We start from the raw sequence: 12,990 nt of genomic DNA, 5'->3' as shown, positions 1-12,990 counted from the left end.
GTCCGCAGTCTCGTTGTAGCGTCGGGCGATGTGGTTGAGCTCGAGCCCGTAGAACTTGTCTTCCAGGCGCCGAACCTCATCGCAGTAGGCTTCCATCTTTGGGTCGCGGCAGTGGGAGTTCTTCATGACTTGGTCAATGACGAGCTACGAGTCGCCGCGAGCGTCGAGGCGTCAGACCCCTAGCTTGATGGCGATGCGCAACCCGTTTACCAGAGCCTCGTACTCGGCCACATTGTTGGACGCCGAGAAATGGAGGCGTAGCACGTAGCGTAGGTGCTTCCCGAGGGGCGAGATGAAGAGCAGGCTCGCGCCTGCTCCTGTCTTCATCAGCGACCCGTTGAAAAACATGGTCTAGAGTTCCGGTTGGATCGGAGTTGTTGGGAGCTGGGTGTCGACCCATTCAGCCACAAAGTCTTCCAAGACCTGGGACTTGATGGCCTTCCGAGGGGCGAACGAGATCGTCTCGCCCATGATTTCCACCACCCACTTTGCAATTCTACCCGAGGCCTCTCGGCACTGGATGATCTCCCCCAGGGGGAAGGATGACACCACAGTTACCGGATGAGACTCGAAGTAGTGTCGCAACTTCCGCCGCGTCAGGATCACCGCGTACAGCAGCTTCTGAATTTGTGGGTGGCGGATCTTGGTTTCGGATAGTACTTCACTGATGAAGTAGACTGGTCTCTGGACGGGCAATGCATGCCCCTCTTCTCGTCTCTCAACCACGATCGCGGCGCTAACCACCTGGGTGGTAGCGGCGACGTAGATCAAGAGGGCTTCTCCGGCAGCGGGGGGCACCAAGATGGGCGCGTTCGTGAGGAGCGCCTTCAGGTTCCCGAGGGCTTCCTCGGCCTCAGGGGTCCAAGCGAAGCACTCGGCCTTCCTTAAGAGGCGGTACAGAGGCATGCCTCTTTCACCGAGGCGCGAGATGAAATGGCTCAGAGCCACAAGGCATCCCGTGACCCTCTGTACGCCTTTCAAGTCCTTGATGGGCCCCATGTTGGTGATGGCTGTGATCTTCTCCGGGTTGGCCTCGATGCTCCGCTCGGAGACGATGAACCCCAAGAGCATGCCTTGGGGGACCCCGAAGACACACTTCTCGGGATTGAGTTTTACGCCTTTCGCCTTGAGACATCAGAATGTCGCTCCAAGGTCGGAAAGGAGGTCGGAGGCCTTCCTCGTCTTGACTACGATGTCATCGACGTAGGCCTCGACCATTCGGCCAATGTGTTCGCCGAACACGTGGTTCATGCACCTTTGGTATGTCGCACCCGCATTCCTCAAATCGAACGGCATGGTAACATAGCAGTACATGCCGAAAGGTGTGATGAAAGAAGTCGCGAGCTGGTCGGACTCTTTCATCCTGATTTGGTGATACCCTGAGTAGGCATCGAGGAAAGACAGGGTTTCACACCCAGCAGTGGAATCCACGATCTGATCGATGCGAGGCAGAGGGTAGGGAACTTTCGGACATGCTTTGTTTAGACCAGTGTAGTCTACACACATCCACCATTTCCCTCCTTTCTTTCTCACAAGCACAGGGTTGGCAAGCCATTCGGGATGGAATACCTCTTTGATAAACCCTGCCGCCATTAGCTTGTGGATCTCCTCGCCTATGGCTCTGCGCTTTTCTTCGTCGAATCGGCGCAGAGGCTGCTTCACGGGTCGGGCTCCAGCTCGGATATCCAGCGAGTGCTCGGCGACATATGCCGGGCATGTCCGAGGGACTCCACGCGAAGACGTCGGCGTTTGCGCGGAGAAAGTCGACGAGCACTGCTTCCTATTTGGGACCGAGCTCAGAGCTGATTCGGATCTGCTTGGAGGCGTCGTTGCTGGGGTCGAGAGGGACGGATTTAACTGTCTTCGCTGGCTTGAAGTTGCTGGTGTGGCGCTTCATGTCTGGCGCCTCCTTAGAGAGGCTCTCCAGGTCGGCGATGAGGGCCTCGGATGCGGCGAGGGCCTCAACGTACTCCATGCACTCCACGTCGCATTCATACGCGTGTCGGTACGTGGGGCCGACGGTGATGACCCCGTTGGGGCCCGACATCTTGAGCTTGAGGTAGGTGTAGTTGGGGACGACCATGAACTTGGCGTAGCATGGCCTCTCCAGCACTGCGTGGTAGGTTCCTCGAAACCCGAGGTCTCCCTTCAAAAGTTGGAGGGTGTCCCAAAGCAGACGGGTAGATCGAGTTGTCCGAGGGGCTGGACGCGTTTCCCGGGGATGATCCCGTGAAAAGGCGCAGCGCCTGCCCGGACCGAGGATAGATCGATCCGCAGGAGCCCGAGGGTCTCGGCGTAGATGATGATGAGGCTGCTACCCCCGTCCATGACGTTGCCGATGACGGGGTCGACAACGAGCTGGTATTTCCTCGGGCTCGGCACGCGATCGGGATGGTCGCCCTGGTCGAAGGTGATGGGCTTGTCGGACCAGTCTAGGTAGACTGGCGCCGCCACCTTTACCGAGCAGACCTCCCGACGCTCTTGCTTGCGGTGCCGAGCCGAGGTGTTCGCCACTTGCCCACCGTAGATCATTAAGCAGTCGTGGACCTCGGGGAACTCTCCTGCCTTGTGATCTTCCTTCTTATCGTCGTCGCGGGCCCTGCCACCTTCCGCAGGTGGCCCGGCCTTGTGAAAGTGGCGCCGAAGCATGGCGCACTCCTCAAGGGTGTGCTTGACGGGCCCCTGATGATAGTGGCACGGCTCCTTGAGCATCTTATCGAAGAGATTGGCACCTCCGGGAGGTTTCCGAGGGTTCTTGTACTCGGCGGCGGCGACAAGGTCCGCGTCGGCGACGTCGCGTTTCGCTTGCGACTTCTTCTTGCCTTTCTTCTTGGTGTTGCGCTGAGTTGACGCCTCGGGGACATCTTCCGGTAGGCGGCCTTGGGGCTACTTGTCCTTCCGGAAGATGGCCTCAACTGCCTCCTGGCCAGAGGCGAACTTGGTGGTGATGTCCATCAGCTCGCTCGCCCTAGTGGGGGTCTTGCGACCCAGCTTGCTGACCAGGTCGCGGCAGGTGGTGCCGGCGAGGAACGCGCCGATGACATCCGAATCGGTGACGTTGGGCAGCTCGGTGCGCTGCTTCGAGAATCGCCGGATGTAGTCCTAGAGAGACTCCCCTGGCTGCTGGCGGCAGCTTCGGAGATCCCAGGAGTTCCCTGGGCGCACGTACGTGCCCTGGAAATTGCCGGCGAAGGCTTGGACCAGGTCGTCCCAGTTGGAGATCTGCCCCGGAGGCAGGTGCTCCAGCCAGGCTCGAGCAGTGTCGGAGAGGAACAGGGGAGGTTGCGGATAATGAGGTTGTCATCGTCCGTTCCACCCAGGTGGCAGGCAAGCCGATAGTCCGCGAGCCACAGTTCTGGTCTCGTCTCCCCCGAGTACTTTGTGATAGTAGTCGGGGTTCGGAACCGGGTCGGGAACGGCGCCCGTCGTATGGCCCGGCTGAAAGCCTGCAGACCGGGTGGTTCGGGCGAGGGACTCCGATCCTCCCCGCTGTCATAGCGTCCCCCACGCCTGGGGTGGTAGCCTCGGCGCACCTTCTCGTCGAGGTGGGCTCGACGGTTGCAGTGATGGTGCTCGTTGCCGAGGCGACCCGGGGCCGCAGGCGCTGTGTTGCGCGTGCGCCCGGTGTGGACCGAGGCTTCCAGCATGAATCGGGAAGTCGCGGCGCGATGTTCCGAGGGGTACCCCTTCCTTCGGGAGGCAGAGCTTTCGGCCCGTCGGACCGCGGCATCCTCCAGGAGATTCTTGAGCTCTCCCTGGATACGCCGCCCCTCGGTGGTAGATGGCTCCGGCATCGCGCGGAGAAGTATTGCCGCTGCAGCCAGGTTTTGGCCGACCCCACTGGAAACCGGTGGCGGCCTTACCCTGACATCGTCGGCGATGCGGTGCTGGATGCCCTAGGGTAGATGATGCACTTCTCCGACTGGAGGTTGGCCCGCCCATTCCTGCCCAATGTCTCGGCGGAACGGCTCAAGTGTTCCTGCTCCCTCGTCGAGCCTGGCCTGCATCTCGCGGATTTGCTCGAGCTGTGGGTCATGACCCCCCGCCGGGATGGGGACCACAGCTAGCTCCCGAAGGATGTCAACGCGAGGCACAGGCCTAGGGGGATCACCGTTCTCCGGCATACCAAGATGGTTGCCTTCGTCGGGACCCCCTAGATCGACATGGAAACATTCACGACTTGGGGCGCAGACCTCGTCGCCGAGGCTGCGGCTACCGTCGGAACTGTCGGAAAGGCAGTAGTCGCATGCGGTCATAAAGTCCCGCATGGCACTGGGGTTACCAAGTCCGGAGAAATCCCAACTAAAGTTGGGCTCGTCATCTTCCTCGGAACCCGAGGGCCCGTAGGTCGAGACGGCCGTCAGCCGGTCCCAGGGTGACCACATACGATACCCCGGAGGGTTTGGACTCGCCTCTATGAGAGCGTCCACCAAAGCGAAGTCGCTTGGTGGGTCGAGGCTGAATCCAAAAGGCATGAGATGGGAATCGGTCGGTACCTCTTGGTCGACGGGCGGTGACGAAGTCACGTCAGGGGCAGACTGCACTGTCGTCTCAGGTACGAGGGTGACGCCCAGCAAGTCCTTTGCGAGCGTGCTGGCGTCGTCCGTTTGCTTGGGGTTGGCGTGTTGCGGGGAGACGACGCTCGTCTTCGTCTCAGATGCGAGGTCGATGCCCGACGTGCCCCCCGTTGGGGCGTCGGCGCCATCGACTCGCTCGACAGCCGACGAGGTGCCGCCTCCTGCTTGGCCTTGGTTGCCCCGCCTCCTCCTCCGTCGGCGGGGGAGGGGACGGGACAAGCCCGAATGTTGTTCTTCCACCATGTGGGGAAGACGTCGTTGATTCCGCCACCGGCGGGCAGGTTGTCGGCCGCCATTGTCGCTGTCGCGCGGCGGGGGAAGGAGTATCATGTCGTAGCTGCCGTCGAGGGACATGAACTCAAGACTCCCAAAACGGAGCACCGTCCCGGGCTAGAAAGGTTGCTGGAGACTGCCCATCTGGAGCTTGACGGGAAGCTGTTCGTCAACACGCAGCAGGCCCCTACCTGGCGCGCCAATTGTCGGAGTTTCGAACCTGGGGGGTCCCTGGACCGACGAGTAAATTGTCGCCGCGTGCCCCAGCCCAGATGGGTCGGCGCGAGACGGAGCGCGAAGGGGGGAAGAAGCCAGAGGGAGATAGGCGTAAAAGGGGAAACCCGCGGCCTTCGTGTTTGTCCCGCGCCCAGGTCGGGCGCGCTTGCAGTAGGGGGTTACAAGCGTCCACGTGGGAGGGAGCGAGCGGCTTACGCGAGCGCCGTCCCGTCCTTCCCCGCGCTGCCAACCTTCTGTAAGAGGGCCCTGGACCTTCCTTTTATAGGCGTAAGGAAAGGATCCAGGTGTACAATGGGGGGTGTAGAAGTGTGCTAACGTGTCTAGCGGAGGAGAGCTAGTGCCCTGAGTACATGCCATCGTGGCAGCCAGAGAGGTTTTGGCACCCGGTTCGTGTGGTGTCGTGGCCGTCGGAGGAGCGCTGGAGCCTGGCGGAAGGACAGCTGTCGGGGCTGTCGAGTCCTTGCTGACGTCTCCTTGCTTCCGTAAGGGGGCTGAGAACCGCCATCGTCATAGAGCATGTGGGCGCCATCATTACTTGTTTACCGGGACGAGCCAGATGTGACGCCGGTCTTGTTCCCCGTAGCCTGAGTTAGCTTAGGGTAGGGTAATGATGGCACCTCCTGTGACGTGGTCGGTCCGAGCCCTGGGTTGGGCGAGGAGGAGGCCCCTAAGAGGTCGAGGTCGAGTCTGTCTTCCGAGGCCGAGGTCGAGTCCGAGCCCCTAGGTCGGGCGAGGCGGAGACCATCCGCTGAGGCCAGGGCTGAGTCCGAGCCCTGGGGTCGGGCGATGCGGAGTTCGTCGTCTTCCAGGGCTGAGCCCGAGTCCGAGCTTTGGGGTTAGGCGAAGCGGAGTTCGTCGTCTTCCGGGGCTGAGCCCGAGTCCGAGCCCTGGGGTCGGGCGAAGCGGAGTTCGTTGTCTTCCGGGGCTGAGCCCGAGTCCGAGACCTGGGGTCGGGCGAAGCGGAGTTCGTCGTCTTCCGGGACTAAGCCCGAGTCCGAGCCCTGGGGTCGGGCGAAGCGGAGTTCGTCGTCTTCCGGGGCTGAGCCCGAGTCCGAGCCCTGGGGTCGGGCGAAGCGGAGTTTGTCGTCTTCCGGGGCTGAGCCCGAGTCCGAGCCCTAGGGTCGGGCGATGCGGAGTTTCCTATGGCGCCTGAGGCCGGACTTGGCTGCTGTCAGCCTCGCTCTGTCGAGTGGCAGAGCAGTCGGAGCGGCGCAGGCGGCGCTGTCCTCTTGTCAGGCCGGTTAGTGGAGCGGCGAAGTGACTGCGGTCACTTCGGCTCTGTCGACTGAAGGGCGCGTGTCAGGATAAGGTGTCAGGCCACCTTTGCATTAAATGTTTGCGTTAAATGCTCCTGCGATACGGTCGGTCGGCGTGGCGACTTGGCCAAGGTTGCTTCTTGGCGAAGACTGGGCCTCGGGCGAGCCGAAGGTGCACCCGTTGCTTGAGGGGGTCCTCGGGCGAGACGTGAATCCTCTGGGGTCGGCTGCCCTTGCGCGAGGCTGGGCTCGGGCGAGGTGAGATCGTGTCCCTTGAGTGGACCGAGCCTTGACTTAATTGTACCCATCAGGCCTTTGCAGCTTTGTGCTGATGGGGGTTACCAGCTGAGATTAGGAGTCTTGAGGGTACCCCTAATTATGGTCCCCGACAAGACCCTAACGGTTGGGTGACGTGGCGGCACACCGGACAGCCTACAGTGCCTGTCCGGTGGCGCACCAAACTGTCCGGTGCGCCCATCGCCAGCAACCTCCCCAACGGCTACTTTGGTGGTTGAGGGCTATAAATACCCCCAACCACCACAATTCCATGCATCCAAGTTTTCTGAAGTTCACATTCAATACAAGAGCTCTAGCATTCACTCCAAGACACAATACAAAAGACCAAATCCTCTCCGAGTCCCAAATTCACTCCAAACACTTAGTGGCTTGTGAGAGAGATTTTTGTGTTCATTTGAGTTCTTGTTGCTTGGATTGCCTTTCTTCTTTTCCCATTCTTATTCTCAAGTGCTTTGAAAGCGATGCAAAAGACACCAAGTGTGTGGTGGTCCTTGCGAGGTCTTAGTGACCCGTGAGATTAAGGAAGAAGGCTCACTCGGTCTAAGTCACCGTTTGAGAGAGGGAAAGGGTTGAAATAGACCCAGTCTTTGTGACCTCCTCAACGGGGACTAGGTTCTTTGGAACCAAACCTCGGTAAAACAAATCACCGTGTCATTCGCTTGTTTCTCATTCGATTTGTTTTCCCCTCTCTCCCGGACTTCATTTTAGTTCTAACACTAACCCTGGCTTGTAGTGTGTGTTTAAAGTTATAAATTTCAGATTCCTCCTATTCACCCCCCTCTAGGCGACTTTCAACAACAACATGGGTTCAAAAACCCTAAGTACGGAGTGTACTTTCGCAAGTCTTACCCGTCAAATGAAAAATACTCTCAAGGATATGCTGGCTTTTGGGAATCAAGGTAAAGCTTATCAAGATTCAAAGACTCTATTTGCGGAAAAGCTTACTATGAGTGGATCCTTAAAAAGTCCATTTTTATTATCAGGTTAAGTAGTTACGTGCATCTAGAGTTCTTTCTATCCTAGATCAAACACTTAGCCTACACTAGCCTTCTTTTATCATCCCTTCAGTTCACTGGATTGCTATGTGTAAGTCAGTGACCAAGTCATCATGTCCGAGAAGTAATGGTGATCCGAATCGATTAATACTGTCACACCCGGGTTTTAGGGACCCAGGCGCGAACATAATCACTAGGTGTGCTGGGACCAAGTCTCACACATATGATAAATCATGGCACAGAAACGAATGTCACAACTTTACTTTATAATAGGAGTTCTGTAGAAAATAAATAAATAATTACATCGTAGGGAGACAACGATCTAGCAACCCAAAGTTGACTGGGAGATGACGTCCTAGACCTCTCACAAACACATCGCAGCATCCTCCATGCGCCTCATCCTGTGGAACCTGTTATTGACCTGTGGGGGGTGTGAGACAACAAGGGTGAGCTCACATATATTCATCGCTCAACAAGTTGTGGGGAATAATGTGCATGAACTTGCCAAAGGTGGGAGCTCATGTGAAGTGTAAGGCTTACAAAGAAGAATGGTTAAAGCTGAGCATTGCTTTTAAAGTTGGTCAGAATTTTATTACCAATTACTAGATGTAAGTAAATACCAAGCCATAATAATAATAGAACAAAATTAATAATAAATCCCATGCAATGCAAATGAAAAATTGAATTTAGTTCCATTATTTAATCATGCGAGAGTCCTGAGCTGCTCATAACTGTGAGCTCGGCTAGTATACCAGTTTTCCACTCTGCAGAGGTTGTACCCTGTACCCATAAGTCGTGTATCCCATGTCACTAGGGTTAGCTAGACCCTTAGACACTACCAAGGTGAATGGCTAGTGATCCACTGCGATGCCTTTACAAAGTTCCACTAGCTTCCAAAAACCTGATACAGTTTCTAGGAAGAGCAATGCAGGAATCCCCCGTCTGACTGCCATCACAGCAAAATCAACCCGGGAACCTCCCTACACGCCTACTCCCCTACTTCCCTTGCCCCTTTCGGGTAAGGTAGTCTTCCACTAGCTTTCCTAGTTAGTCAGCCAAGAGCGTCCCATTCCACCCTTGTGGTGGCACGTGTTTCTCAAGTTAAGCTCCATGTTCCAATTAAAAATAATGATCTTGACATGAACATAAATAAAATAAAAGAATAATTGGAACATGGACATAATGTAATATTAATCCCAAAACCAGATAAAGCAATAGAAAAACCATCCAAATGATTCAGGGGTAAACGAGGTAACAAGATAAGCAGACTAGGGCAACCTATTGGGTCCCATCAAAATTAAACCTATGCATGAATAAGTGATTATAAAGAACATTATTGGGTAATAAAAGTGATCAAGGGCACAACTTGCCTGAGACTTGAGATTCGAGGTACTAGGATGATCTTCAGATTCTCGTGACCTTATTGCTAGTCGTAGCAATACGAACAAACATGGTATAGACAAAATTAACATCTACCAAACATAAGAACAAACTATATAATGATAATCTACGCATTGCTATGAGATCGCAGGTTCAAGAATCACTAAAATCGGAGTTACGGTCATCAAGTTATGATGTGATTAAATGATTAAAACTAGGTTCTATGTTTATTTTATAAATCAAGAGAAAAGATAACCTCAAGTAGTAATTAATTCAATTTTAATCTAAATTATAAATTGACCATAGATCATATTTTAGTAGATCATAATGATAGGTAGATTAACAAGACTAACCAACATAAGTTAATTAAAGATCTAATTATAAAAGAATGAGACATGGTACAATAAATGTTGTTATTGCATAGTAAATATTCATATGAAGCTACGTGACTTGAACGGGCCAAATCGGAATTAAAACGAAGAAGTTATGGATTTCCGAAGTTCGTATGTGCTTGCTACAAAATTAATTGAGTAATCAATTCTAGTATGGCTTTCATGTTAAAACAATGTTACCAAGTAATAGACAATATTAATACAAAATTATAAGAACTGGAATGGACTAGAAAGGATTTACTATGAATTTTCCATGAATTAAATGGGGTTTTGCAATTATTTTTATATTCAAAATCGATTTCTAAATCTCTTTTTCCTATTTTCTTTAATTCCTGGACTGCGCACACGATTCCAGAGTAGTTCAGGGTTCTATTCATAAATTCTAGGGCCTATGTGTAGTGTCTCTTATGTTAATCTGCCATAGCGAAGAGGTATCTTGAAACTACAGCCATCCGATCCCAAGCTGACGTCCCAGATTATATCGGTGCCCCACCCAATCAGTACGCGATACAAGCCGATCGATCCAAAATCGACGTTCCAGATTTAAAAACCCTAAGACCAAATCTCGCCCGATTGATCCGAATCGGACGGCTCAAGCTACACCCGACCGAATCGTTATGTTACATCCAATCCGATCTGTTCGACACTAAATCGACGGTCAGGGGATCTTCTTCCCTCCAGCTGACCGGACACAGCATTACAACAATCCCGCGGTGGCGCCGCCCATGGCGCAACACCGGAGTGGTCCGCTCGAGCTACCCCGATGCCCCAAATCTTAAACTAATAGGCTGTAAATACTTTGGGGAAGACAACAATTCCATGTACGTACCTTACTTCCACTGCGGCGACACAGAACCATAAGGCCACAGTGGGGGCGGTCGACGACAAATTTTGAACATCGATGAGCAATCCCCCACCATCCAAGCACGAATCCACCCAAGCGATGCTCTGAATGTATCGTGCACGACATGGCGAGGCATATAGGCCCGATTCCGTGGACACCCTCGTCACCATAGGCTTGATTCGACCGCGGCGGTGTCAATCTCCCACACCCAGACCTCACTCTGCCCCGATTGCATGTTTCCCCGGAGTCGATCTTGACGGTGCGACCTACCAAGTGGATGAGAGGAAGGGGTTGCAGGTTTTGGCTGGTCTTATACCCGGGCCAAGGCTCACGGTACAACCGTTAGCCTCGATCCCGGCGGGCACGACAAGCTTCGTTAGAGTCTGTTACAGTGGGTGAAGGCGGAGCCGATGGCTCGGCCCCACTAGTCAAACAGAGTGAGACCGTATGCGTGCGTGATATGGGACTCTGGCCGGGTGGACCCACGCACCAGCGTCAGCAGCGAACGAGGGGGCGATAGAGGCTGGCCAAGCGACCCCACACGTCGGCACTATCGTTAATGGCTGGTGGCGGGAGTTAGGTGGGCCGAATGAGAGGAGGAGAAGTGGCCAGTGTGGATGAGTATGTGGGCCGACCTGGTCAATTTGGCCCAAACCGAGGTAGTAAGCTCTTTTGTTCTTTTCTTTTGTTATTTTCTATTTAGATCTGTACATCCTCAAATTGAATTTCAAATCCAAGTTTCAAATCCCCAAATATAAAACTCATCCCACATGAAGATATAACATCTACTATTTGCATCAATATTATTTTCCTTTCCATAGTGTATATTTTTCTTTCCTTCATTTCTCATTTATTTCCTTTTCTATTTTCTTTCTATATTTCTAATTTCCCATTTCAATTCAAGTTTAAAGTTCATAGTCCAAATTCAATCTAAGTCACAAGTAAAGTACTGGCCTGAAGAATTATATTTATTTATCTATATTTTTCTTTATAATATTTATATTCTCTCCCTTTTCTCCAAATCTGAATTTCCAAAATTAGGTTTAATGCTTATTTCCATTTGTATATTTCCATTGTCACTGCCTTTATGAGTGAATGCACAAACAATTAAACCTCAGCATGATGCTTGAATTATTTTGGATGCCTCTAGTGAGTTGCTCAATTTAACTGTGGGTGTTCTCATATGCTAAAAAAATCACACAAATAAGGAGATCAACTCTATCTTCATACTTTTACAATTTGGGTATTACACATACACAACTATGGATCTCCAACCACACAACATATGTAGCACTTAACCCTTGCATATATCAACTTGCCACCGGTTTTCTCAAGACCAGAATGGGTTCACGCCAACTGAGAGCACAGATACTCCACCGTCCAGCCTCTTGCCACGGAGGATACACGCTACTCTCGCCATCTCTCCACTCCCATTGCGTGGTGGCCCTTCTGGTATTGGTCCGACCGAGGCAAAGCTTACCCATGATGAGGCATATGGCCAGTTAAAAGGTCCTCGGTCAGTAGGCCTACATCGACTCGGTTCTTAAGCGACTCAGACAGAGACACTACACCGAGACTTCCTTCTCGTGCAAGTAACCCGCCCGGTCTCGTCTTTATCATTTAAAACCCAAAGTTTGGTACCTGGCAGAGGTACTCTTTTCAGATGTTGAACCCATCAAGGCCCTGATGGATTCACCATCATAATTCTTTTCTTTGTAAAAATTCCCATCCAGTATGAAGCATCACCCTTTTGTTTTAAAACAAAACATTTTGTTTTCTAGGGATCAGGAAACTTTAAGTAAATCAGGTACAAGGAATGGTAATCAGTTCCAAGGAAGGGAATGCATCAATTGTTTAGCACACAACTCCTATCACCTAATGCATCATATAAGGTGATAAATATTTTAAAACAACAAGAAAAAGGGGTAAATGCACCGGGGCTTGTCTTGTGTTGCAGGAGGTTTCGGGTCTACTCCACAGATGTTGAAGTAGAAGTTATTCTCGGCTGGAGGATTCTCAGCTTGAGTGACAACTTCTTCTTCAACCACAGTTTCTTCCTCGTTTTCTATACATGACAATACATGTACATGAATGCTTATGTGATGTCATGAATATGCAGTTACAATAGAAACATACTAAGTTGTATCTTGAATACAACTTTCCTTCACGGTATACCCTAATCACAAGGGTTTCCTAAGTTGGTATTCTATTAGTATTAAGCAACTAAACCCTAGGAGGCTAGTTATTGGGTTTGTGATTAAACAGTGTCCAAATCATTTCAATTTTCACCCAAGGTCTTCAATCATCATACTAAGCCTACCCAAAAAATTTTACCATATTTGGAGCTACTAAATTATTTCTAAAATTCTAAAAGGCTTGGTTTGAACACCTTTAAAGGCTACATAATTCTAGGTTTGGGATAAAAATTTTGAAATTATTTTTATTAAATACTAGATGATTTTAGAAGTCTAGAAAAATTTGTCTCATAATTTTATCATTTTCTACTATTTTCTACACATTTCCTGATCTGCTAGTAAAAAAAGAGAAATCATGAATAGTGTTGGGCCAATTCTGGCCCAAGCCAGCCCGCGAACAGGAGAATACGCGCGCACCCGCGCTCGCGCTGGCGAACTTGCATAGAGGCCCCTAGCTATTCAAATAACCCGTAAAGAGCCCGTGACACTATTCACCTGCCTCACTGACAGTTGCATAAAACCCTTTGCACTTCTATTTCTTTAC

Source organism: Zea mays, chromosome 4 (genome assembly GCF_902167145.1).
Source record: "Zea mays cultivar B73 chromosome 4, Zm-B73-REFERENCE-NAM-5.0, whole genome shotgun sequence".
Lineage (NCBI taxonomy): Eukaryota > Viridiplantae > Streptophyta > Magnoliopsida > Poales > Poaceae > Zea > Zea mays.
The sequence above is the reverse complement of the archived record's forward strand: the minus strand, read 5'-3'. Positions refer to the sequence as shown.